The 26,733-nt window shown below is 37.0% G+C and overlaps 1 long non-coding RNA gene across 2 annotated transcripts in view; it reads left to right on the top strand.

Annotated features, from left to right (window-relative positions):
• LOC110743472 overlaps nucleotides 1–25,900 on the top strand; it is a 208,942-nt gene extending 183,042 nt beyond the window's left edge. For both annotated transcript variants that reach the window (XR_002522580.2, XR_002522579.2), the window contains 2 exons: nucleotides 23,828–24,287; nucleotides 25,862–25,900. This is a non-coding gene — a long non-coding RNA (uncharacterized LOC110743472). The remainder of the gene's footprint in view (nucleotides 1–23,827; nucleotides 24,288–25,861) is intronic.
• The last annotated feature ends 833 nt before the right edge of the window (nucleotides 25,901–26,733 follow it).

Below are 26,733 nucleotides of genomic sequence, written 5' to 3'. Positions count from 1 at the left end.
CTGGAACTTGTTTCTGTATGTTTCTGGCCTTATTTTCTGTGACCCTGGACATGATTCTTCCTTCCCTTTCTTTTTTCTTTAAAATGGAGCTCGTTACCTTGACAGAACTTGCTGAGTGATATACTTTTGTAATAGAGGTGTGTATACAGTGAACTTTTTAGAAACATATGGTGTGTATTTACATGAGGTTTGGGAAAGGAAGCTTATGCCGTCATGTGAACCTCAGATGATGTCTAGCATGTAATTTGAGAATCAATGAATTCGCAGTCTTTGTTATGCAGCTGAGAAGACTGAGGCACAGTAAGATGAAGTAACATGGCTGAGGTTATATGAAGGGCAAAGCTGAAACAGATGTGAACCCCCTTGGATCCTGAGATGCTGTTTTTTCCATTAGACTGTGACACTCACATTAAATTTGTATGCCATTTGAACCAGTTGACCCACCCTTTAATTTTTACACATCTTCTAACTTTTATTTATTACATATTGGAACTCTTCTCTTGACACTGCATTTGAAATTATTTTATGGCTAAAGTTTGATGGTTTATAATGCAGTGGCCTCCTAATAGCAGGTCAATCAGAAAGACTTTCATTTGGCACTGGTTCTCAATGATGTAACTAAGCTATTTAAAGCTTGGCAAGGAAGCCCAGAAAAACCCTGAAGTTCTTTCTATCCTGGAGCTGATTGGCTGAAGTGATCTTGGATCCTCAGAGAAGCTTCAGGAACAATGATTGCCACAGCCACACTGCTTTTGTGGCAGGGGTGCTGCATCTCTTGGGATTTCTCTGATACTCTATCTGTGCCAGGCTTCACATGGCCTTGCCTATTACTGAGAGGTTAAGGGGATCACAGTGAACCTGAGTAAGATGGTTTATTGGCTATTCAGGGACCCTTTTCACATGCGACCACTACACTGCTCCCCTCCTCCATGCACCATCGTCTGGTGTGATTGTTCTTATAAAGCCCGTTGAGAGCTTCGAAGAATGATGCATGTCTATTCATGCTATATCCAATCACAAATATTAGGCACCTACTAAATGCTTGATCCCATGCTTGACAAAATGGACAGTAAACACACATCTAATAAGTAACCCCATTCATCAGAGGCATAAATTCTGTTGTGAAGATGAGGCACAAGCACATGGAATGAAATATAAAATATATAAAAAGGATGCAGTGCAAGTATATTGTGAGGTAGCCCAAAAAATGAAATACGGACCACGGGGAAGGACACAGGCTTTACCAGTGATGGACCTGGGTTCAAATCCCATGCTGCCACTTACTAGCTACATAACCATGGTTTTCTCAAATGTAACATGGGTTGGGATAGCTGTGAAAATTAAATAAAAGATAATGTAAACTACTTAGCATAGGACCTGACATTTAGTGAGTACTTGATAAATAACAAAAATATTGTTGTTATTATAATTATAGAGATTATAAGTGCTACAAGAATTCAGAGAAAGGAGAGTGCAGTGTGGGCTGAAATTAGAGAAAATGGCCTATAAACCAGAAAGAGGTGGGTCCTTGAAAAATGAGTTCAAATCAGACTAGGATGGGTTTAGAATAAGGGCTCCCAGGTAGTCCCAGACAAAAAGGAGAGCAAGGGCCTGGAGGCAGCAATGAAAATGGGCTTCCAGGAGAATGTCATTGTAGGGGCTTGTATGGGGAGCATGGGAGAAGAGGTGCAACCCGATTTTGGCCAGTGGCAGAGCCTTCATCCACTTCCTCTTCCGGATGTCCTTCACTGGTACTGGTCCCTTGTCTCCCCATTCATAGCCCAGCAGGAGGAGAGCTGTGCTGTGGATTTTTGAAACCTTTGCACAATCAAAGGTTCCAAACTTCTGCCATAGTTTAGCAGGTGAGAGCCTGAAGAGAACTTCCTGGTCCACAAAGGGTAATTCCATGACTCATATTGAGAATCTTTTAAAAATTTATTTTATTGTCGTCGTTGTTGGGGGAAGGGGAACATCAGTTGTGTTACTGAGAAGAAAGAACTGGCAAGTAAAAAAGGACCATGGAAATAAAACATCACCTGTCATTTTCTCGTGGGATTGCCCCCTCTCCTTCCAAAGGCCTTTGTCAAGTCCCACTCATTTACTACCCTGGCAATCTTATGACATTCTTAACACCAGAAAATTACCCCCCTTTCCCCACCCCCAATGGAGCTCAATGAATGTTGCTTAGACTACTTGTTAGAGTATTTTCAGTGTGACTTCTATAACAATTGTCTTTTTCTTGTAGTTCTTACTAATTACATATGATGGTAAGATTCCCCTGCCCACAGCAAAACCAAAAGGCATTAGCTGTCTCCATTACCATTCACACACTTGCTTAGCTGAATGGGAAGAAGGCTGCTACAGCCAAATTGCTATTTTGAGAGAATGATTATGTGTCCCATGGGAATTTTTTGAAGTGTGTTTCTTGATAGCCTCGCTAAGAAGAGAAGCAATAGTACATTTCCCACCCAAAGAGGTATGGAAAGCTCATTGCAAATGACTTTCTGTAGTTGGGAGTTAGTAGTAGCCGGTACACGGGCCTTCTAGCTAGCGGTTTACTTAAAATAGGGTAATGGAAATAGCTTAGTTCCTAACATCCACTCTCAGCAGACCCTCCTTCTTTTATTTTAAAAAGGAATTAATGTAGCCTTTGGAATTGTCATTATGGTTCCTTAAGTTACAAAGGTCCATGGATCACAAACTTATTATAAACTAACTACAAACTGGAGAGTCCAAGTTATTTGGTGCAAAAATATTGTTTCACCCCTCTCCCCAACTCCTCCCAAACACCCACCCCTCTCACCTGATGATCCATGTGTGCAAACAGAGGTAACAAAATGTTGTTTACCTACTGATCTCTTAGGCTGAGGCAGAGCTGACCAAGAAGAGTGTGTAGCGGGGGTTGTTTTGATTTTAAATTTGTTTGTAAATTGGTATTATTTAATTTATCTTTCCTATTTTTAAAATGGTTGTTTCCTTTGCAGCATTGCCTTCAGGCACAACAAAGGATATTTTCTAAAAAGTAAGATGTTAAATAGCAACAGTGATTCAGCTTATTGTTGTTCTAAATAAATAAACGGGGTCCTCAATTTTTCCCATGAAGAGAGGGTAATGAAAATAAATGACTCCTAAACTTGAGGTCTATTTGAGAGGTGTGGAGATTCTATATTATTATTAAAAAGACCAGTGCCTTAATCTAATATGTCTCTTAGTGACTCAACCCAAACCAATCCCAAACAAGTCAGCAGAACTGTGATTGGAAAAGAGGCTGCTCCTCTGTTACGAATGAGTTAATATTGATTGTGCTGTGGAGGGGGTTGGGGGAGTGTGAATGTGGGAACTCTGCTTAGAGCAAAAACAATAGGAAAACCTCTAAGAGAGACTCCAAGAGGAAACACTACAGTCCTGAATCACTACATTCCCCAAGAAGTAAACAGAAGAGTCTTTCCTCTCATGTGTGAGGTAGAGGTCACTTCAAGTCTCTCAGGGGTAGCATCTGCTGTAGCAGACAGGGATCCCATCTATGAAAGAATTTATGGTGAAAGAAATCCTAAAGCTAGGCCTATGAGAGGGTAAAAAAACAAAAAACAAAAATTTTAGAATTCAACTATCTCTTGCATAAAATAAGTTAGGCTTTTGATCTTAATTTTCCCCTTTTTATCTCCCTGTCTTTGAATCACTAGTACCTGAGAAAACAAATACTCGCTAGTGCCATAGGTCTCTTTGGGTAAATATGAAGAATGATTCCCAGGTTTAAGTCTACCCTGTGAGCTCTATTTTTCTCAAAATCTTATGTTAAGAATATTGGTCAGCTCCCCAGTTTGTCACATCCTGTTGTTGATTAACCACATCTCTGTGGTCTTCACTCTCCCCTTCCCTCTTTTTTGTTTATGTTTTGCTTTATCCCCCCCTAACTGTTTTTCTCTTGATTTTTATTTTCTGTTACTGTTACAGCAAGCCTCAAGTTATTTCTCCCATTTTGTCTCTAGCTTTTATCAATTTCTTACTCATCAGAGCATATCAACACCTAAGATTAACATTTAAGTCACACATCTCTAGGTTAATGTGTTTCTAGCAAAATATACAGGTATGACATCCTGCTGTAATTAGGTAAGGTGACTATGCTTTGCAATTAAAAAAGGAGAGTGGATCTCCTCCTACAAAAGCAATGACCTATTGAAAGCTCATCATGAGTATTAACTGGTGCAACACTTTTGCAAAACAATTAGACAATATTTATCACATTGGAAAATATATGTATCAGTTGACTAAGCAATTCCAACGTTAGGAATTTATCTTATTGATATAATCCTGCAATATATAAAGATATACACAGATATTTTATTGAGCATTGTTTGAATAAGAATAAAAATTAAAACAACTTAAGGATCTTATAAAATAGCACTAAATAAGTAAAATATGAAATAGCCATATAATGTAATATTATATACCAGTTAAAGTGGAATAGATCTACTTAGGGTGATATAGAAATGTACATTACAGATTACGTGAATCAAAAAGGTTCAGAATGAAAATGAAAACAAAATCAAAATTTGTGGGATGTAGCAAAAGTGATGCTTAGAGGGAAATTTGTAGCATAAATGCATATATTATAATAGAAGAAAAGATCTAAAATCAATCATCTAAGCTTTCACTATAGGAAACTAGAAAAAATACCAAATTAAATCCAAAGTAGAAAAAAGGAATAAAAAATTTGTGCAGAAATTAACTAAATTAAAAGTGGGAAATCAATAGAATTAGCAAAACCAAAAGCTGATTATTTGAAAAGATTAATAAAATTATTAAGCCTCTAGTCAAACTAATTACAAAAAAGAGAACACAAAATATTAATATCAGAAATAAAAAAGGGACATCACCACAGATCCCATGAACGTTAAAAAGATTATAAAGGCATAATATGAACAACTCTATGCCCACAAATTTAATAACCTAGATGAAATGAACGAATCCCTTGGAAAACCTTATCTGCCAAACCCACACGAGAAGAAGTAGACACTCTAAATAGGCCTATATCTCTTAAAGAAATTGAAGCAATAATTAATAACTTTCCAAAACAGAAAATGCCAGGCCCAGATAGGTTCACTGGTAAATTCTACCAATATTTAAGGAAGAAATTATACCAGTTACCTATAATTTCTTTCAAAATATAAGATGACAGGGAATATTTTCTAGCTCATTCTTTGAGGCCAGCATTACCCTAATACCAAAACCAAACAAAGACAAGAAAAGAAAATTACAGACCAGTATCTGTCATGAACATAGATCAAAAATCCTCAACAAAATTTTAGCAAATTGAATCCAACAATGTATAAAAAGAATTATACACCACAATGAAGCAGAATTTATCCCAGGTGTGCAAGGCTAGTTCAACATTTGAGAATCAATTTATGTAATCCATCACATCAACAGGCTAAAGAAGAAAAATCACATGATTATATCAATATGGACAGAAAAAGCATCTGACAAAATCCAACACGTATTCATAATGAAAAACTCAGTAAACTAGAATAGAGGGGAACTTCCTTAACTTGATTTAAAAATGTCTACAAAAGCCCTACAGCTAACATCATACTTCAAGTTTCTTCAAGTTGGAAACTTGAAACTTTCTTACCAAGATCAGGAACAAGACAAAGACGTCCCCTCTCAGCACTGCTTTTCAACATTGTGCTGAAAGTCCTGGCTAATATAAGACAAGAAAGGAAATAAAAGGTGCACAAATGGAGAAGGGGGAAAAAAAACCACACCTGTCTTTGTTCTCAGATAACATGATTGTGTAGAAAATCTAAGACAATTGACCAAAAAAAACCAAAAAAAAAAAAAACCAAACCAACCTCCTGGTACTTGCAGGATACAAAGTTAGAACACAAAAGTCAGTCACTTTTCTATGTATCAACAATAAATATAATTTGAAATTAAAAACATAATACCATTTACATTAGCATACCTCAAAATGAAATACTTAGGTATATATATAACAAAATATGTACAAGATCTATATGAGGGAAATGACAAAACTCTGATGAAATAAACCAAAGGGCAACTAAATAAATGGAGAGCTATTCTGTGTTCATGGATAGGACGGCTCAATTGATCTATAGATTCAGTGTGATCTCAATAAAAATCCCAGCAAGTTATTTGTGTGGATATTGACAAACTTATCTTAAAGTTTATATGGAGACACAAAAGATCCAGAATAGTCAGCACAATATTGAAGGAGAAGAACAAAGCTGGAGGATAGTCACTAATTGACTTCATGTCATACTATAAAGCTACAGTCAATAACCAAGACAGAAATGGTGCTGGAACAACTGGATGTCCAAATGCAAAAAAGTAAATAAATCTAGACACAGACCTTATACCCTTTATGAAAATTAACTAAAAATGGATACAGACCTATGCATAAACCTATAAAACGTTTAGAAGATAGTATAGGAAAAAATCTAGACAATCTTGGGTTTGGAGTAATTTTTTAGTTGCAACACCAAAGGTACAGTTCATGAAAGGAAGAATTAATAAGCTAACATCATTAAAATAGAAAATTTCTGCTACATGAAAGATACTGTCAAGAGATTAAGAAACTAGCTAAAGATTGGGAGAAATTATTTGTGGAAGACATTATCTGATAAAGAACTGTTATCCAAAATATACAAAGATCCCTTAAAACTCAACAATAAGAAAACAAACAACCTCATTTTTTAAAAAATGGGCCAAAGACTTTGACACTTCACCAATGGAGATATAAAGATGGAAAATAAGCATATGAAAAAATGCTCCACATCATATGTCATCATCAAAATGCCTATTAAAATGACAATGAGCTACCACTGCAGATTTATTAGAATAGTCAAAATCTGGAACATTGACAAAAACAAATGCTGGAGAGGATGTAGAGCAACAGGAACACTTGCTCTTTGCTGATGGGAATGCAAAAATCCAATTTAGAAGACAGTTTGTCAATTTCTTACACAACTAAATATACTCTTACCATAAAATCCACAGCTTGTGCTGCTAAGTATTTACCCAAAGGAGTTGAAAACTTATGTCCACACAAAAACCTGCACACAAATAATTATAGCACCTGTATTCATAATTACCAAAACTTGGAAGCAAATCAAGATGTCCTTCAGTAGGTGACTGGATAAACTGTAGTGCATCCAGACACTGGAATATTATTCCGTGCTAAAAGAAATGAGTTATCAAGCCACAAAAGAACATGGAAGAGACTTAAATGTGTGTTACTAAGTGAAAGAAGTAAATCTGAAAAGGCTACACACCTTATGATTTCAATTATATGACATCCTGAAAAAGAAAACTATGGAGATGGTTAAAAGATCAGTAGTTGCCAGGGACTAGAGGGAAGGGAGAACTGAATAGGTGCAACACAGAGGATTTTTAGGGTAAAGTACTCTAAGATATTATGATAGTGGATTCATGGACAAATTATTCATTTGTCCCAAACCATAGAATGTACAATGCCAAGAGCATAATGTAAATTATGGATTCTGGATATAATGATATGTCATCACCGTATAATGATGTGTCAATATCAGAAGGTACACAGCTTTGTCTATTACCCATCTGTAGGGGTTGTTGGTTATGGACAAAGCTATGTACCTTCTGTTCCGTTTTACTGTGAACCTAAAACTGCTCCAAAACTTAAAGTCTCTTAAAAAAAAATTCTATGCACAGAAAATGATTTCACTTAAATTAAAAAGAGATGGCATGGTGTTATACTATAACTCAAAAGACAAAATAAATATATATGAGTTCATATTGATATAAATAAATGGTTGAAAATGGAGGAAAAAAGAAATTAAAATATTTTTCCCTTTAGAAGAATTTCAAAGAATTTATGTAGATGCTACCCTCTCCAGGAGATGGAACCTAATTAATTTCCTCCACCATGAGTGTGGGCTAGAGTTAGTGACTTACTTCTAAAGAATGGAGAATGGAAAAAGAAAAACTCGTAACTCTAATGTAATTGTGAGAAAAACACCATACAAACCCAAAATGAGAGTCATTCTACAAAATACCTAACCAATATTCCTCAAAACTCAATCAGAGCCCACATTTCCTACCCCCTCTCAAAATGCAAGTAAGAATGTAATGTTCAAATAAAAAATTTGATGATGTCTCACTTACATGTGGAATAATTCTTTATATGTTAATGGAGATAAAGTTGAATATAGAAAATGATCTTGCTCTCTGGCTAAAATCAGTAAATTGTGTACTTAGTTCTGAAGCATAAGGTTTGAAAAGTCATAGAGGCTATTTTCTCAAGCATAGACTTTTGTGGAGATTTGTCAAGTTTTTTCCATAAATTTGCTTTTTGTTTTGTTTTTGTGTTATAGCTTGGACTGCTTATATGCTTCTTGGCTTCCTTATAGGATTTAAAGTGCATTTCTGGTAACTGGGTCTTGTCTTTTTTTTTTTTAAATTAATTCTGACAATTTCTGTTTGGTCTATAAACAATTAATAAAATTACTGATATGGTTGGATTTAGGTCTACTGTTTTATTAATTTTTTTTTGTTATTTTTCTGCTTTTCCTTTTTTCTCCTCTAGGATTGCTTTCTAAAAATGTCTATTGTAGGCTGTGTGTGGTGGCTCACACCTGTAATCCCAGCACTTTGGGAGGCCAAGGCAGGAGGATTCTCGAGGCCAGGAGTTGAGACCAGCCTGGGCAACAAAGCAAAATCCTGCTTCCACAGAAAATAAAATAATTAGCCTGGCATGGTGGTGCATGCCTGTAGTCCCAGCTACTCATGAGGCTGAGGCAGGAGAGTTACTTGAGCCCAGTGAGCTATGATCATTGCCACTGCACTGAAACGTGGGTGACAGAGCAAGACCCTGTTTCTCAAAAACAAACAAACAAACAAACAAACAAACAAACAAACCAAAAATGCCTATTGTATTTTTAGATACACCTTTGTGCATTATTTTTAAAGGTTATTCTAGGGGTTTCAGCTGTATGAGTCCATGCTACCTCTGTCCTTTGTGCTATAGTTATTACATGTAGTATGCTAACATACATTGTGAATTCCATGAGGCAATGTTATGCTTTTTTGTAAATAGCCTTCTGAATTTAAAAGAAAGATGAAAAGGTCTTTTATGTTTACCAAGATATTTACCATTTTTGATGTTTTACATTCTTTTCTATAAATTTGTGTTTCTATTTGGTATTGTTTCCTTCCAGCCTGCAGAATTTCCTTTAGCTTTTCTTGTAGTGCAGATAACTAATCATAAATTCTTTTAGTTTTATTTTATATGAAAATTGTCTTTATTTTGCCTCATTCTTGAAAGATCTTTTCACTGCATATTGAATTCAGGTGTAACAGATTTGTATTTGTTCTGTTTTCAGTTATTTAAAAGATACTGTTCCACTGTCTTCTGGCTTCCAAAATTTTAAATGAGAAGTTAGTATTTTTAAGCCATTGTTCTACTGTGTGTAATGTGTGGTTTTATCTGACTGCTTTCAAGACTTTTTTCCTTATCTTTGTTTTTTAGCAGTTTAACTATGATGAAACTACATACAGTTTTCCTGTTTGAAGTTCATTAAGCTTCTTGGATCTGTAAATTTAAGTCTTTTAACAAATCTGGAAACTTTTCAGTCATTATACCTTTACATATTTTTTAATGCTCACTCTCAAGTCTCCTCTCCTCTCTCCTCCTGAGACTCCTATGACACATATGTTAGATCTTTACTTATTGCTTCATAGGTCCATGAGCTCAAGAGGATATATTCTATTTTCCTCAATCTATTTCCCTCTGTCTTTCAGAGTGATCATTTCCATTTATCTGTCTTCAAGCTTACTGACTCTTCTGTATTTTCCATTCTATGAAGCACATTGAGTGAATTTTAACTTTTAGATATGGTGATTTTCAGTGGTAAAATTTCAATTTAATTCTTTTTTTTTAATAGTTTCTGTTTCTCAATAGAGATTTATTGTCTTTGAATTCATTGTAAGAATATATTTCTTTATTTTACTGGGGATAGTTTCTTCATATGGTAATAAATTTCATATTATACTCTGGACATTGTGAATGATTGGTTGTAGGTATTCTGATTTGTATTACTTCCCTCTGAAGACTATTGATGTTTTATTTCAACAGGCAATTACCTTTGTAGCTCAAACTGTATAGCATACTCTCTCTTTGTTGTTGTTGTTGTTATTGTTAAAATAGAGACAGGGTCTCACTATACTGCTCAGGCTGATCTCAAACCCCTGAACTCAAGTGATCCTCCTGCCTCAGCCTCCCAAAGTACTGAGATAACAGGTGTGAGCCACTGCACCTGACCAGTTTAGCTTTTCTTGTTGTTTGTTTCTTTCTTCTTTGCTGAGGTGCATTGAGTCTACCAAATACATATGTGATTCAGGGGTGATTCAGATACTTAGAAAAAATATATGTAGAAAATTTGGAGCTCCTTCTCACTAGTTCACTTTTTCGGGGATTTTCCTGCCTATTTTCCAGTAGCTGTGGTTGCCCCAAATTATGACCTTTGGTTCTTTAGTCTAGAAAGACTTGGTTTTTCTATTAGAATTTTAGTTACTCTGTGTGGCACTGACTTTGACCTGCCTTTCAGCAGAAGACATAAATACTCTTAACTCACCTGCACCAATCCCTTCTATCAAATCTCAGTTTCCTTTCAGAATTTTCCTACTTGAGTTTACTCTCTAGTACCTTTGGATATTTCATTTTTCTTTGTATAATTTGTCCATGCTTTGTAGTTGTTATCTGTTGGATGCTAGAGTCTGGTAGAAACTTTCTTGATTATACTAGAAGTGAAAAAATGGTTTAAAATATAATCAGTTTCTTCTCTTCTGAAATGGAAAAAGTGTGATCTGACCATTTCCCATGGGAGTTAAATAATTGGGGGCTAAGAATATATTTGGAAAAAATACAAACTCAATTAAGTGCCACATTGGGTTTCACTTGTAAATATTACCACTTTGTAAACAGGCTAGACAAAAACATAAAATATATTTTTATAAACCCCTTCAGATATAATTCTACTTCAAATTCATTCACAATATAGGAGGGGCCTCGTCTTAATTCTGTGATGTAACATTTAAGAATAGGAGACAAAACATTTGTCCAAGGCTCCTGAAAATAGATACTAACCCCAGAGATGTTCTCTAAGGCTTTAAGTGGGTCTTCCAGAAACCCTAAATCCCCAAAGCATATTTTAGATGAAGTTTTCAAGTACTGGTCATAGATTGAGAAGAGGGAAAGTAATATTAATGTACGCAATATCCAACATTGGCAGTGGGAAATGGTTATGTATGGAGATATGTCCCAAATAAGTATTTATGGAAAGAATATTAGAGCCACTGGTGTAAACCTCTATATGAAGAGAGACTATGAGAGGAAAAGTTATTATATATAATTAAGAAGTTCTGTGTGGGGTTAGTTCTGCATGCATGCCTTCTGAATCAGACGTAGGAGGAGGAACATTTTTAAGAGGATTGAAAGCTGAGTTTCTTGATCTTTTCTGAAATGTGGAAACTTCAGGGCCCACTTTCTGTCTCCTATCTGTTTTTATGACTGGTTGCCCCATAGTCACAGGCATCTGAGAAACTGAAAGGAAGGGAAACTGCACAGAGACGAGGGTCAGGTCCAGACCTGGACCCACAGCTCAAATGTAATTCATTAATCTTTGACAAGTGTGAAACTTAGTGGCTTGTGATGTGTGAAACTAAGTTATTGCAGCTTGAATGTCTTTAGAGCCAGTGATCTGGGAGAAGGAAAATTAGATGTGGTTGCATTCATGAGCTAGATCAAGCTGGTTTCCTGGTTTAAGCATCTCTGCTGATGGTGTACCTGGTGCTGGTGGGCATATAGCAATCTGTGAAAATGTCTTTCAAAGACTCCAGGAGAACTCTGTGCTCTGTTCCCAGCCAAGCAAATTTGGGGGATCCGAAGTTTTATTGGGAAGCAGGGACTTGCCATGGCTCAAAGAAGCTTTTGCACCTGCTCGTTATGGAGCCTTCCCTTGAAAGGTCTCCATATTTTTATTCAGTTTCATGTTTTAATTGGCCTGGGGTCACTTTGGCTAGAGAGTTTCTGCCTTTTCTTTAGATTGTTTTCTGGAGAACAAAGTCACCCTTTAAGCTCTCTTTAAAGAAGTCCCAGGCAGGCCCCTGGCTGTAGTGGGCCCTGGAAGCCTCTGTAACCCTTCCAAAATTCTCCTTTGTCTTTTTTGGAGAAGGTGGTCAGAATGGCCAAAGATTTACTTACTACCCTTGTGAGGCTATTTATCTGAACCAGTGGTGATTTGCATTAAAAGGAGCTAGTAGAAATTCCCCTAAGAGGGCACTCTCTAAATTATCTCCCTTCCATCTTTTTATAATTTCTATCCCCTCAGACTTTACCCATCAACCAACACTGTGCCACCATGTGAGGTTGTGACAGCTAGGTGACAGGTCACTGTAGAGAAGTGAATGCTGATTGGGATGCAGGTGTTATGCTGGCAGAGACAGAGACATCACCAAACACCAAAGACATCCAAGAGCTCTCTTTTATTGGTGATCATCCTTTCATGCTTCATTCTGTTTCAATCTGAACTAGTGGGCTTCCATAACCTCACTAGATTTTAACCTTGAAAATTCTCATCTTAACTCTGGAATTTCGAATTCCCTGTGTTTTTTCCCATTGCTGTATTTACTTTGCCCCAGAACATATCCTGTTTGTTTTTTACCCTAAACTTCAGAACTGATTTCCAATTTTGATCTGTCCAGATAGAAGACTTCAACAGAAAGTCCTTTCTCCTGACATAAACAAGCTTGGATGAGATAAATTATTCACAACTATTCCAGGAAAACATTTTCTTCAAAAATTGTTGTTATACTGTAAATTCTGGGATATATGTGCAGAACATGCAGGTTTGTTACATAGGTATACATGTGCCATGGTGATTTGCTGCATCCATCAACCCATCATCTAGGTTTTAAATCTCGCATGCATTAGGTGTTTGTCCTAATGCTATCTCTTCCCTTCCGCGCCCCCCTCCCCACCCCGGAACAGGCCCTATTCTGGGGAAACTGTTGTCTTAAATGGCAAGTATGAAAAAATGGCATTTTTTTCTAGAACATCATGTGTTAAATAGAAAATATAAGCAGTTTCTTGCATTTGGAGTGCAGTAAAAACAATATGAGAAGGACTACTATGGGAATGTGGATAGGTACAAGTTTTCTGAAGGGCAATATGAAAAAACATTTGAGGGATCTTAAAAATACGCTTATCTACAAATTCTCCTTGTAGAAATAAGTGCAAAGGTACTAAATATTTATTGATAATGATTGCATTGTAATTAATGTAACCCAAGTCCTCCAAATGAGAATTAGGTAAATACTGAGTAAAATCATTTAAAACTGCTGATATAAAATTATTGAATCATATAAAATGTTGATTTACAAAGCAGCATTTTTATATGGTTCAACATAATATATCATGGGATGTTCATATGATAGACTTCTATGCAAGTATTGACAATCATATTTTTAAAGAATATATAAAGCCGATAAATAAAATGTGTAAAAAAAGGTAGGATATAAAGGTAAGTATACATCATGAGATCTCAATTTTATCTCATTAAAATATGTGTTTGTGTATATATGTATCTACATGAAGTGAAAAATGACTGGATGAAAACATTCTGTTAATAATAGTTCCCTGGGTGATTGAATTGTTAATTTTTGTTTACTTTTGTCTTTATACTTTTCTGTCTTTCCCAAAATTATGTGATTATAATGTATTCATTTTCTGTATTTTCTCATAAAGTCATATAGTAAGCATTTTCCGTGTTGTTGCATACTCTTCAAAATCATTTTAATGGAGTCACAATAAACTAGTCACTAGAATTACATTAATTTCTTAAATATCTGTAAATGGTAGGTTTTTAGACTAATCCTTCCTTTTTTCCTTCCTTCCTTCCCTCCTTTCTTCCTTCCCTCTCTCCCTCCTTTCTTTTTTACTTCCTCCCTCCCTCCCTTCCTTTCTTCCTAATATAAACAGTGGAAGATCCTCCCTGTATTTTGGATTTTCCCATGAAATATATTCCTAGAAGGAAGTCACTGTTAGGCATGAAGAGGGCAGGGTGAGAACGACCTGGAAGCTAATGTTGCCAGTGTGCTTCCCAAGAGTCTCGTGCCTGGACCCTGTCCTGCTTTTGAAGTACTAGAAAGATACTGTTCTAACACTCTTTCTTGTTGTTAATGGAAGCATTATTCTTTCCTACAGTTCTGATTCCAAAGCAGCAGCATTTTAAAAGCTCAGCTCAGGTGGAACAGCTCAGCATTTGCAATTCCTGCTAAACCTCAGAGAAAAACTCACTGAATCAGATAAAAACATCGCTGGTCTGTCAACACACGTAACTTCACAGTTTTTGTTCTTCCTCTTTGTTCTAGTAACATTTTTATAACTTGGGCTGCCCAGGGCTTGCTTGGTGTAAACCCACCCGGAAGCTCATGGGTAGAGGGGTTCAGAGTAAGAAAATGTGACTGCTGGGTTGCCCAGAGCCCTTTCATGCGTGAGAAAGTTCTGCTTGCAGGGTGGCAAGGATCAGGATCAGTGTGTGTTTTCTATCCACTGGTAAACGTGGATTGGAGAAATATTGCCTTTTCCTTCAGAATGCTTTGGTGTCTGGACACACGACAAGCCTCAGAAGCTTTGATCTGACTTGTTTTTATTTGAACAGAGTTTGAGGCAGTCAGAGGATACATAAGGGTGGCATCCTTTGACCTCCCTGATGTTTGGAAGGTAAACCACCTCCATCCCTCGGACCAGGAATGTAGTCATGTGAATTGGTATCTGCAGAGTACCTGACGCAGCTGGGGGGCTAGGCCAAGCCAGCTGCAAAAGAACTTGAAGTGTGGGAAAGTTTCTTAGGGCATAGTAATAACTGTATGGCAAAGCCCAGGATAAAGTTGCTACTGTCTGCTTGTTCATTCTCAAGTACTTATTGAGCTTCTGCTATGTATTGGGTGATAGGCTGGGCCTGCAAATAGCATAAAACTATTAACTATAGAGTAAAACAGCCTTCCTGCTTTCAAGGAGCTCATGAGAATGAATGAGACAGGTAAGTAAATGGATCACTTAGAACTCTAGAGAGATGGTGATACAAGAGCAATGAAGAGAACATTGCAGGGACATAGAAGAAAAGCGCCAGGATTGAGGAAGCTTCCAGAGGAGGTGAGGCTGAGTTGGGAGTAAAAGGATAAGTGGTGTGTTGCTGCGAGGTGGTGGAAGGAAGGGAAGAACATTCCTTTCCATGGAGGGGCAGCCAGCACTGCAGGTCTGGGGTTGGGGGCGGCTTCTCTCTGAATGTGAGCCAAATACTGTTGACTGTCCCCAGACTATGTCAGTGTCAGGTGTCTTTTCAGCTACTGACAGTCAAGTGTGGCTGCCTTGTTTGTAGCCTTTGATAGAAGAGTAAGAGGCTATGTTCAAGAAATAAACCAAAAATATCTGAATTCAATGGCTAGTAGGTACTTTCTGTTACATCCAGATCTTTTTTTTCTTCATAAACTTTTAAAAGAACAATAACACAATTATTTCTAATTATGAAGCCAACTCATGGTTATCATTAACATTTCAAGCAACACATAAAAATAGAAAGAAGAAAGCATCCCCCAAGCCCTTCAACTGAGAGGTCACCACTGTTAACATTTGCTGAGCATTCTTCCGTATACCCACAGAGAAACACTTCTATAGAAATGGCATGCAGGGCAGTTTAACAGGTGTATTGTGCTGGGGCTGTGCAAAGCACTTGGCAGATAGCAGTGAACACAAAAGATAGGGGCCCTGATTAGTGAAGTTTCACATTCAGGCTTAACTTAGGGCAGACTCCCGCAAAGGTAAAGCTGATTGCAAAACCCCATGTGGAGCTGGAGCCCTTCCCATTATAGGGCATTTGCACAAGCTGGTTTCTCTGCCTGGATAGCTACCTATTCCCAATAGGTATAATTCTATGATATATATAATTAATGAAAGTACGTTTTCTGCTGTATAGATAAGGCATTGATTAATTATTGTTTTTAATCAATGACATATTGTTAGATTTTTAGCTTGTTTTACTTTTTTCTATTATAAGCAATCCTGTAGCAAATACCCTTTTATATATATTTATCTTAGGATGAATTCCTAAAAATGGAATTATGAGATCAAATGATGTGCACATGAAGTTTTTGGTACATGTTACCAGATATATGCTGCCCTTCTGAAAATTTCTATCAACAGTATACAAAATACCATTTTCCATGTCCTTTCAAACACCAAAAATCCTCCGTTTATAAAACCTTTGACCATCTGATGAAACTTTATTTTTATTTGTTTACTAACTAAGTTGACCATTTTTCCTTTGTTTATTCATCCTTTGTATGTCTTTTTTTGTGAATGTCCTCTTTATCTCCTTTGCCTATTTTTTTTTCTAATGAGACACTGGTCCTTTTCATATTAATGATTTGCAAATGCTCTTTGTATATGGTATTAAGAGCATTAATGCTTAGACTGCCATACATGTCATAATTTTTTTCATGTATCATTTGACATTTTATTTTTATATTGTGTTTTTGCCTTGGAGATGCTAAAATAAACAAACAAAATTAATGTAGTCACATCTAACCACTTTTTCTTTTATGGTTTTGTATTTTTATGTCATCTTGTTCATCCAGTTCTTTTCGTAGGGGCAAATGGAAAACTTCCCCCTTGCCGTCGGAAGGTTTGCTAAAAATCAACTGACAAAAGACAGATTAATAGAAGAAAGGGCACACAAAGCTATTAATGTGTGTGGGGGTCATACAAAATAGAACTTAAAAAAATGGCAGGTGGTTGATGCTTTTATGCCATCTTGAAGTTCCAGAAAGAATAGGGGTTTGGTGAGTGGCAAAACACGGATGGGACCAGGAGAAGAGGAATCCTTGCTAGCGAAGGTGGTCTTGTTATGTAGATGAAACGTCACAGGTAGAAGCTCTCAGAGAGGATAGATGGTGAATGTTTCTTTCAGATCTTGAAAGATGTCAGACTCTCAGTTCATCTTTCCTAGGTCTGGATGAGAGAAGGCTCTCAGAGAAAGCCTGGCTTCCTCAATGCAGATTTTCTCTACAGATGCAAATCTGCCCCTAAAAAAGACAGCTTTCCAGGGCTAATTCTGTTTGCTGGCTCTCTGAACAGCCATCTCAAAATATGTCCAAGAATTATATTTTGGGGTAAAATATTTGTTTTCTTTCATTATCATATTGTCTTATTGTGCCTGACTGAATTTTAGGCTTCGATGGAAGCCAGATGGCTAAGAATACATTCTAATAAGACAGGGACTGTTTGGTAAAAATGGGAAAACATCTACAGAATATGTCTGGGATCATCTTTATTCACTTATTAAAAGGCATGATTTTATCTTTTTCCCCATGGTTTGTGGGGTCTCCATGCTCTGGTTCTGGGACAATCTGAGGGCAGGCGTATGTAAGAGGGCCTTCCCACAAACACAAAATGAAGAAAACCATCTCTTCTTTAAGAAGAGAGTTCCCTGCCAGTGCCAGTGTGGACAGGACAGTAGTAAGGACTGAACTGAGCCCAAGTAACAGGCAAAGGCAAATTGATGTGAACGTTAAAATCCGTTCTAAAGAGCTAACATAGAATAGCCATCATTTCTTAAATATCTGCTCTGTGTTCTCTGAAGCCTTGAATGATAGATAATCTTGTCTCGTTTTATATATCTCAAAAAACCAACCAACAAACAAGACTTATAGAGGTGAAATGATTGGACCAAGTACATATAGTTAGTACGTAGGAGAACTGGGATTTAAATTCTGATCTGAGCTGAGCCAAAAGCTACTAATGCAGCAAAAAGCTACTATTGTTGAGTACACACCTTGACAGGCTTGTGCTGAGTGCTTTACATATATTATTAATAACTCCTTTTATATATATATTTGTTTTTTGTTTTGTTTTGTTTTGAGACGGAGTCTTGCTCTCTTGCCTAGGCTGGAGTGCAGTGGCACAATCTCAGCTCACTGCAAGCTTCGCCTCCCAGGTTCACGCCATTCTCCTGCCTCAGCCTCCCGAGTAGTTGGGACTACAGGTGCCCGCCACCGCGGCCGGCTAATTTTTTGTATTTTCAGTAGAGACGGGGTTTCACTGAGTTAGCCAGGATGGTCTTGATCTCCTGACCTCGTGATCCGCCCGCCTTGGCCTCCCAAAGAGTTGGGATTACAGGCATGAGCCATGGCACCTGGCCCAGCTCCTGTAATATTATACCAACCATTGGAGGTACACATTTCTCTTTTAAAGATAAGAACGCTGAAGCCCAGAGCAGCTAAGTAGCATGTCCAAGCATTACCAGAAAGGGGTCTCAATTCAGACCCTCAAGAGAGGCTTCTTGAGTTTCATGCAAGAAAGAATTTGGGGCATAAAGTAAAGTGAAAGCAAGTTTATTAGGAAAGTAAAGTAATAAAGAATGGCTACTCCACAGCCAGAGCAGCCCCAAGGGTTGCTGGTTGCCCATTTCTATGGTTATTTCTTGATTATATGCTAAACAAGGGGTGGATTATTCATGAGTTTTCTGGGAAAAGGGTAGACAATTCCTGGAGCTGAGGGTTCCTCCCCTTTTTAGACCATATGGGGTAACTTCTGAATGTTGCCATGCCATCTGTAAAGTGTCATGGCACTGGTGGGTGTGTCTTTTAGCATGCTAATGCATTAAAGTTAACATATAATGAGGCTTGAAGATGACCAGAGGTCACTCTCATCACCATCTTGATTTTGGTGGGTTTTGGCTGGCTTCTTTTCTGCAACCTGTTTTATCAGCAAGGTCTTTATGACCTGTATCTTGTAACTAACTCCTATCTCATTCTGTGACTTAGAATGCCTGTCCTCCTGGGAATGGAGCCCAATGGGTCTCAGTCTTATTTTACCCAGCTTCTATTCAAGATGGAGTTGCTCTGGTTCAAACACCTCTGACACAAGGTCACACAAGTAATAAGTTGTAGAATCAGGAATTGAACCAGGACATTCTGACTTTGATCCCTGTGCTTTTTCCTTCATCCAGATTTTTTCCTTCCTTTTAATTTTAATTTTAAATGACAGCACCTTTGTTATTCTAATATGAAATGCTCATGCTTATTATTAAAATTTCAAACAATACAGGAAACAAATCACTGTTGTTTCTACCATTTCACGCCACTTGCTCCAAACATGTTTTCTGAATTAGCAATTTTTCTTTAGGAGAATTTGTCACCTTATTTCTATTCCCCCAAACCCCACTTTGAAGGTTATGTCCCTGCCTATTATATATTCTTTATGAAAATATATTTTTTGGGTAGCTACTAAACCAGGAATAGGAATAATTTATATAATTACCAGGCAATCTTGGTATTGTCAAGCGTGACCAAAGTACCTAGAAAAGTTAATAAGTGAGTGATTGTTTAATTACTTAACTACTAATGATTTTCCAGGAATTGAATGATTTGGTTTTGCACCTGAACCTTTTGTATTAAGTCAATTGGAAATAACCTGTGAGGCAGAAGAGTTTGGACTTCAAAGGTCATTGCATTAGGGTCACCATGGGGTTATGCTGAAACATCGATTGGGATATTGACTAGCTAGTTATTTTAATGCATCCTCTTTTTAGTAGGCCTGGGTAGCACAGTGAGTGACAATAAATAAACAAATAAATAAGTAAATAAATTTGTGCTTTCCAAATCCTGCCCCCAAAGTATAACGTTTTCTGTGATCTGCTTACATTTTATTTTAATTGCAACCTTACTAGAAAAACCTTACTAGAAAAGCTTGGCCACAAATTAAATTTAAGTAATAAATGATGAAAAACAGATTTTGGAAAATCTTTTGATGCATAGAGATCATTTGTGTTTGGGTATTCTCTCCACTTCTTTTCCCAGCACACACACACACGCACGCATGCACGCATACCCCAACCACCCCCATAATGTCTCCTTTCACTCAACTAATTGGTTTGGAGATATTCAGCAAGAACTGGGACATGAATAATTCAATGAGAGTTATTAGAAGCAACAGTAAGAAAATATTTTTTTCCTGAACACATAGAAAAAGTTTCTCATTATGAGAGCAGGACCTCTGAGCAGTGTCAGAATCACCTGGAGAGCTTATTAAAACACGGATTGCTGGGCCTTACCGCTAGAGATTTTGGTTTGGTGGGTCTAGATGGACTCTATGAATTTGCATTTCTCACACATTCCCATGTGCTGCAGATTGTGGTGGTTTTAAACTATGGCCACAAATTCTTCAGTACTTCTTTGAGCTACTCTGTCCTTATGCCTCTGCTTCTGTACCCCTCCCATATTCAATTACCAATAAGACCTGCAGATTTTATCCTGTAAATGTTTCTCATGCCTACTGACTTCTTTGCACCACCACCATTGGCCAAATCCCTTCATCTCTCACCTGAACTGTTGTTAATTGTGTCTGTTTTCTTCCATGCCTCTAATACTGCCCCTGCCTTAAATCCATCTACCACTCTGCAGACAGTGTGATCGCCTAATACTAAAATCAATGGCCTCTTGCCCTTCTTTCCTGTGAAATTCTCATTCATCTTTTAAAACTCACTTGAGAAATTACCTCCTCAAGGAAGCATTCCTTGAACCCCCAGCTTGACTAGATGGCTTCCTTCTGTCCTACATATTCCCTGTGCATACTTTTAAATTAATTTCCCATTTATTGAAATTGTGTGCAGTGGTTTTTTTCCATTAACATGTAAGTTCCTTCAGGCAGAAACCATAGCTTACTCATCTTCCTAGCACAAACTCCTAAGATAGTAACATAATAGATGCTTAATAAATGTCAGACTGCACTAAGCAGTAATGCTGGATCAGGCAATGAGGACATGTTGGGCATTCATTCATTCAACAAATATTTATTGGGCACTTTTATGGGCAGAATTGTGCACTCCCCCCTCCCATTCAATGTTTTGAAGTCCTAAATCCCAATGCTTCAGAATGTATATTTGGAGATAGGGTCTTTAAAGAGGTAATGCAATTAAAATGTGACCATTGCAGTGAGACCTAATCCAACATTACTGGTGTCTTTATAAGAAGAGAAAATTAAGACACAAACACAAGGAAAGAATGCCATCTATAAGCTAAGGAGACAGGTCCCAGAAGAAATCAACCCTACTGATACCTTGATCTCAGGCTTCTAGCCTCTTGAACTACGAGAAAATAAATTTCTGTTGTTTAAGTCCCCCATCTTTGGTACTTTTAATGGCAGCCCTAGCAAACTAATACCAGCACCTATTATGTATCAGGTATTATTCCAGGTCATGGGGAGATATAGATTAATCCTGCATATAAGGTTCCTGCCTATTTGGAAATTACAATCTGCTGAGTGTCTCTTATATGTGAATGACTATTTCATTAAACACAATAAACAGGCTTCCCCACGTCCAGCCACGGATGACACAACCAAATACCTGCTCTCAAGAAATTTGTAACATAATTGCAGAGACAATGCTTAGCATGCATAGTAAAATGAAGAGACAATTCAAGATCAACTTAACTGAGGATAATTTGTCTTTAGGGATACTAAAATGAGGTGAGATTGTTTAGGACCAAGTATATGGGGATACATCCTAAAAAGATTTCAAGGAGGTAGAACTTCAGAAAGGCAGGGCTTAAATCAAGAGGAACAAGACCTATTATCAGGGAAAAGAGCAACATGAACAAAGATATGGAGGAAGTTAGCTAGATGCCTTCATGGGGTGGAGTGGAGACTGTGGCAAGATCATCTGTCAGAATGTTGAGAGTTAGTAGCAGTAATTGCCGCTATTCTTGCATATTTTCTGTAGCAAACACTGGTTAAATGCTTTATTTATAAACATTGCCTCCTTTTATCTTTAAAGCAAAGCTATAAGTAGTTATTATTTTCAATATACAGGTCAAAGCCCAAGATTCAAAGCAGTAAAGCAATTATCTATGGCTATTACCATTTATTTGTTAAAAAAAAAAAAAAAGGAAGAATAGATGATACCTAGCCAATAATTGTTAAAAAAAATCTTCTGTTAAAGGAAATAATAAAATGAAAGCAATCGAAAACTTGATCTGGTGGCCATTTGTAGGATGATACAGATCAGTGCTTCTCAAACTTGGCTGCACATTAGAATTGCCTGGAGGATTTTGAAAAGCCCTGATGCCCAGACTGTATGTACTCCAGTTCCCAAGAACTTTACTAGAAATCTCTGTTACCTCAGATCTTTCCATCTCCTCCTCTCCCATATACACACAGCCCTAATAGAAGTTCCCTCCACGTCTTCTATTTCCATTACAGTTATTTTTATCTGATTTTGCCTATTTCTCCATATCACACTCATTCTCTTAAAAATATGGTGCCCAATATGTACTTTCCTCTTGTAACAAATCTACTGAACACTGTTCATCTCTTCATTTGTATTAACAGATTTAGAAGCAAGTCTCTTTAAATTTTCTTCCAGTTTTTGAATATATGTGGAGAGCATCTCTCTCTCTCTCTCTCTCCCCACCCCCCATCCATCTAACTATGATACTTGCAAGGAAGGGCACCTCTGGTATATATTGTAAATATATAATCATCTCTTTTTAATTTACTGATATCTCTGCATAGCTACTTGATCTCTTACATCTATTGTAAACTTCTATTTGTCTGTCTGAGTTTGCTTCTTCTCCCCACTAAGTTCCCCAAGGGTCAAGAGCCATACCTGTTTTATTTACCCTGAATATCACCTAGTCGTACAAAGCAACTTCACAGGTAGTAGTAAATATTTTTTCCGGAAAGATGTCAACAGCTGCTTGTGCCAAAAGAAAGGCTAAGGGCTTGCACTGCCTAACTGAGCATATTAGCTATAGCTTCAGTGTAAGTTTTCAATTAAGATGGAAAACACAGCTAGCAGGGCGAGAGTTGTATTTTTTTCTTTAGCCCACCAAGGCTAGGCACGGCCAGATGCTCTGTAACAGGGAGGGGCACGAGTGCTCGCCGAGCCTTTCCATCTGTCCTGCAGCACAATGATTCTGCCTGAATGATTCATCTCACTCCATTTCTACTTTTCTACAAGGTAACACAATCAATCCTCTTAAACAGTGGTTCTCAGATCCATTACCCCAGGAGTTCATACAGACTGAAAATATAAATATGGTTAGGAAATGTTTAGATAAATTAATGTAAGGCAGGTCTATTGACTTGTGTTTTGGAAGGGAAAGGGAGGTTTGGGATGTGTTATTCCAACCCCTGCAACTGTCTCCCAGAGCAACCCTCTCTTAACAAATGACTGCTTGACCCTGTTTTTTGGAAATGTCCAACTGTCTTTCTTTACTTGTTTCAGGGGTACAGATACGCAGACTTGACTCTGCATCCATCCGGTACAATTTCAGTCTGAGATGCTCCTAGGTCAGCAAATGACTCTGCCCTCCATGTGGTTACTGAATCCCTAAAAGAAATAGAGATTTCAGAAAATCATAGAGGTGTCTCTTGTTCTGATAGTCCTTAAGTTACTGGCCAAATATATAAAGTAGCGAATTTCAAATCAGAGTTCTACAAATGCCTAATAAACTGCTGACCGAGTAATCTGTGATTGAATTTATCAATACCAATAGGAAAACCACAGGAGAACCTGAGGGAACATTCTGAAGAAGATACCTAAATTTATAGCTAAGATAGTCATCTGAAGGGATTTGATTCTTTCTCTAAGAAGAACGGAAACACAGTTTGCCATCAAATCCTTCCATACTGCCTTTCCAGTAAAATTGAGAGGATGACTTATAATTTCTCTTAAGTGTTCATTTTAGGCCTTGTTGTTTTACTTTTCAGGAATGTTCCAGACATTGCAAATAAGAAGAGTGAAGGATGACAGATCAATTAGCTGAGAGATAAAAAATGAGAAGACTGGGGGGACATTGGTACTGGAAAATTTCACTTACCTGAGCAGCCAGGATCCAGGGGAAGCTGACATTGAAGAGAGGATAAATACAAAGTGTTTCCTGGTGCCTTTACTAATGTGGCAATAGAAAGAACAAGCTCAAGAAATTCAATCAAAGTTGCAGATAATAGCAACTTCCCATTGCTTTAAAAAGTAATAATAACCACAACACACTATGAGATAAAGCTCCAGGAGAAACAATAAAGAGAAGAAATGCACCTTTGAGAGTTGGGGTTCTAAATGGCAATAATCACTTGCCAAAGATTATCGTGTGACTATTAGCCACAACTATTCCTCATCCAGCAAGAGCTGAGGAGCATAAGGGCATCAGAGATTCATCCTGTGTGAAAGGTGAGATTGCAATGCTCAAATGCTCATGAGGCCTGAGCCCCATCACTAAGTTGAAAAGCATTTATTTTCTTAAAACTGAATTATCAAATGTGGGAAGGGGCATAAGGGGCTGCCTTATAAGGAAAAACATTCATAATGCTGGATTTAGTTAAGTAGTGAACAGTTTTCAATATGCTCTGAAATTAGAAAAACGAAATGCTAATTCTGTAAGGAAATTAACTCAAAACCAGGAACAGCAAATATCATTATGATGTTCAATTGAATACATCGGTCATGAATGCTAACATAATTGAACGGATGCAGATAGGCTGCAGAATTATACGTTTCTCTCTAAGTTTTCATGGCCTAGTTTATTATTTTATTTGAGTAAATCATGGCAATGTATGGTCTTCACACATCCAAAGCCTTCTTGAAGCCAGGGTGTGCCCACTAGCAGGCAAGGCCTGTTGCAGCATTGAAATGAGTTACTGGCTTTTTTTGCTGCCAAATAGGGCATGATTTTTCCCTAGATGTAGAATAAGCAGTGATAAAACCGCCCAGTCTGAGCTTTTTATTGTGAATAAAAAGTGAAAACTACTTAATCATGAGGCAACCCAGCATTTTAATAGAGGATCCAGGCAATTTTTTAAAAATGACCCTATGGCATGATGGAGAACTTGATGCTATTGATGGTAATCATGGTCCGGAGAGGGAAATAATTGAATAGGCTGAAAGATGCTACATGTAAAGGTTAGGGATGACAGTTATTTTTTGGATTATATTTCTCTTTTAGGCTGTTCCCTCTGGGATTTTTTTTTTGAAGCTGGTATTATCAATTTAAGCTTTAGCCCTTCCATCAAAATTTTATGAAAGACTCTAGCTCTGATAAAATTCTCATATTTATTCTCGTGTGTTCTACAGAGGAGTGGAGTGGGTGGAGGGTAGAGAGGTTGCTCATGGTCAGATCCCGAGTTCGGCAAGATATTTACTCGAAACCAACTCAGATTGTGCAAGTTCACATGAATGTTGCTGATTCATTTTTAACAACTTTGTGTAGGTTGACATATACAATAACTGCATATATCTAAAAATACATAGTTTTGATACATTTTGATATATTCACATACCCATGAAACTATCACCATAATCAAGACAGTGAACATAGCCATCACCCCTAAAAGTTTGAGTCATTTTGTAATCCCTCCTCACCCCACCCTTCATTCCCAGGCAACCACTGATCTGTCACTACAGATTAATTTGCATTTTCTAGAATTTTATAAAATGGAATAATATTTACTCCTTTTTGCCTGGTTTATTTCCCTCAGCATAATAGTTTTGAAATTCACCTATATTGTTGTATATATTAATAGTTCATTCCTTTCTATTACATTTAATGAATATACCAAAATATGTGTATCCCTTTTCATTGTAAGTTGTATTCCATTGTGTGACTATACCAAAATTTGTTGATTTATTCACCTGTTGGTAGACATTTGGGTTGCTTCTATTTTTGGCAATTACAAATAAAGAGCCTAAGGACATTCATGTACAGGTCATTGTATAAACATATTTTCTTTTTTCTTTTTTTCTTGCAGGTAAATATCTGAGTGGAATGGCTGGATCATATGGTAGGTATATGCTTAATTTTAAAATGATGATATGTAATATTTTTCTTTTCATCGAGTTCAGAATATGTTAATATTTTCCTTGAGACTTGTATTGTGTGTGTGCACATATTCATATAATTTTTATTGATACATAAAATATACATATTTATGGGGTACATGTAATATTTTGATACATGCATATGATGTGTAATGATCAAATCAGGGTAATTAGGATATCTATCACTTAAGAGATTTGTCATTTCTTTGTGTTGCAACCATTTCAAATCTTCTAGCTATTTGGAAATATATGATATATTGTTAACTATAGTTGCCTTACTATTCTGTTAAACACTGAAACTTATTTCTTCTGTCTAACTATGTGTTTATACCTATTAACCAACTGTTCTCCATCTCTCCATCCCCCTCCCCAGCATCTGGTAACCATCATTTTACTCTATCTCCATGAGATCAACTCCCACATATGAGTGAGAATATGCAATATTTGTTTTTCTGTGCTTGGCTTATTTCAGTTAACATAATGATCTCTGGTTCCATTCACATTGCTGTAAATAATATGATTTCATTTTTTTATGGAAGAACAGTATTCCATTGTGTAAATGTATCACATTTTTTTTATCTGTTTGTTGGTTGATAGACGCAGGTGGATTCTATGTCTTTGCTATTGTGAATAGTGTTGCAATAAACATGGGGGTACAGGTATCCCTTTGATAATGCTGACTTCCTTTCCTTTGGATGAACATCCAGTAGTGGAATTGTTAAATCATATGGTAGTGCTTTTTTTTTTTTTGAGAAATCGCTATGCTATTTTCTATAGTGGCCGAACTGATTTACATTCTCAC

Source organism: Papio anubis, chromosome 5 (assembly GCF_008728515.1).
Source record: "Papio anubis isolate 15944 chromosome 5, Panubis1.0, whole genome shotgun sequence".
Classification (NCBI taxonomy): Eukaryota; Metazoa; Chordata; class Mammalia; order Primates; family Cercopithecidae; genus Papio; species Papio anubis.
Note: the sequence above shows the minus strand (reverse complement) of the source record. Positions and strands in the feature narration are given on the sequence as shown.